The 2,435-nt window shown below is 41.9% G+C and overlaps 1 non-coding gene across 1 annotated transcript; it reads right to left on the bottom strand.

Moving 5' to 3' along the window:
* Positions 1-662: 662 nt before the first annotated feature.
* On the bottom strand, positions 663-768 carry LOC113461575 (small nucleolar RNA R71). Its single transcript, XR_003383853.4, has one exon. It is a non-coding gene; the product is annotated as a small nucleolar RNA R71 (small nucleolar RNA).
* Positions 769-2,435: the final 1,667 nt, after the last annotated feature.

Here is a 2,435-nt window from a genome sequence, read left to right on the forward strand (position 1 = left end):
CCCCTCCACTTACCTGGGAGCTTACCTGGTCAACTCGATTCATTAGACCGGATTGGAGGCTTAGGTGCTCTCTTCAAACCAGTTAGGAGCTGTCTAGTGATTTTAGAACAAATACAAGGATTGATGTGTTTTTCTTTTATTGCATGCTTGATTGATCAAGTATTAGTGTATGCAAGGAAGTCGTTCTAGAGTACGTGACCTATTACCTTTTGACCCTGAAATAGAACGGACCCTTAGAAATATTCGAGCTGAGATCAGAACAATAGAATCATCCCCACCTCTTGAGATGGCTGAAGAACAACCCAAACTCCTGAGGGAGTACTTTACTCCCACCATTTACACTTCCCCATCTTGCATTCGATTACCTGAAGTAGCAGCTGTACAATATGAAATAAAGTCTAGTGTGATCCAAATGCTCCCATCTTTTTATGGGCTCACCAATGAAGATCCATATAAACACCTAGATGAATTTCTTGGGATTTGCATCACTGTCAAGATTCAGAACTTCACTAATGATGCTCTGAAACTTAGATTATTCCCCTTCTCCCTTAAAGTTAGAGCCAAACAATGGCTGAATTCTTTAGAAGCCAACTCGATTCGTTCTTGGGATCAAATGCAACAAGAATTCCTTAAAAAATACTTTTCCATAGGAAGAACGAACCAGTTTAGACGTGCCATTACAAGCTTCTCCCAAACCGAGGGAGAAGAATTTCATGAAACTTGGGAGAGATTTTGGGACCTAATCCGTAAATGCCCTCATCATCAAATACCTAAGTGGCAGCTAGTGCAATGTTTCTATGATGGATTGACTGAACGAAACCGTCAGATGATCGATGCTGCATGCGGGGGGACTTTTATGCTTCAAAATGAGCATGAAGCATGGCAATTATTTAAAAATCTTAATGAAAACTTCCTCCACCATACTTCCTGTTCTCGTCAAGCACCCCCGAGTTCTCAAAGAAAAGGGACCATTTGTGAAATAAGTCATTCTATAGACCTGTCTAGCAAGGTAGATGCATTGTCCCATAAGATTGACCAACTGATGATAGGTGGGCATTTCATTAACTCTTCTCAAGCACAAGTGTGTACTATCTGTTCTAGCCCATCCCATCCTATTCATGAGTGCCCCTCAGCACCCCAATTCTCCGAACTCGTGTAAGAACACATCAATGCTGCTCAAACACAGCCCAGACCGGGTAATGACCCATTTTCCAATACATATAATCCGGGATGGCGGAATCATCCAAATTTCTCTTGGAGACAGCAAGCTTCGAATACTACCCAACCCCACTCCCAAAATTTTCAAAATCCTCAGAATTTTCATCTCTACCGTTCCTCAACTCAATTTCAACACCCACCTCCTCCAACCCAAAGAAATACAACCTTTGAGGAGAAAGTGTTAACTGCCCTTCAAGGTTTGGAGGCAAACACACAACTATTGCACTCTCACATGCAATCAATTGCTAAGCTAGAATCCCAAATGGGTCAACTAGCCAATGCATTAAACAAACGAGAGGAAGGTAAGCTTCCAAGTCAACCAATGAGTAATCCAAGGGGACAATACGTGGCTCAAGAAACTCGACTAAATCATGAGCAAGCCAATGCTTTGACTACCCTGAGGAGTGGTCGTATAATAGATAATAAGGTTGGGGAGGGTAACAATAAGGAAGGTGAAGAAGAGGAGAGGAATGTTTCACATGAAAACCCAAAACCTTCTTCAGCTAATCCACCATCTGCCACAACCCACATTCCAAAGGCCCCATTCCCTGAAGCACTTCATGCACCCACTCTCTTTGGCAAGAAGGAAACTTCACTAGAAGAGATGATGGAGGTTTTCAAACAAGTTAAAATCAACCTCCCACTCCTTGATGCCATCAAATAAGTTCCCTCCTATGCCAAGTTTCTCAAAGACCTTGGCACCCAAAAGCGAAAATCTAGGACACATGTGCCTAAAAAGGTCCTACTTACTGAACAGGTAAGTTCCATTCTCCAACACAACATCCCTCCAAAATTCAAAGATCCTGGCGCTCCCACTATTTCCTGTGTCATAGGAGATAACTCCATTGATCGAGCACTTTTAGATCTAGGGGCAAGTGTGAATCTTCTACCCTATTCAGTCTATTAAAAATTTGGGTTGGGTGAATTGAAACCTACCTCGGTATCTTTACAATTGGCTGATCGATCGGTGAAGATGCCAAGGGGGATGATTGAAGATGTTTTTGTCAAGGTAGACAAATTCTATTTTTCAGTAGATTTTATCGTCCTTGACATGGAACATGTGCCCAACCTAAAAAAACGAATCCCTATGATTCTTGGTCATCCCTTTTTAGCGACAGCCAATGCATGTATCAACTGTAGAACTGGGGCAATGGATATATCATTTGGAAACATGAAAATTAAGTTAAATGTGTTTCATGCCGCTGACCAACATTTGA

Source organism: Phoenix dactylifera, chromosome 14 (genome assembly GCF_051530095.1).
Source record: "Phoenix dactylifera cultivar Ajwa chromosome 14, Ajwa_hap1_PhDact_Kaust_v1.1, whole genome shotgun sequence".
NCBI lineage: Eukaryota > Viridiplantae > Streptophyta > Magnoliopsida > Arecales > Arecaceae > Phoenix > Phoenix dactylifera.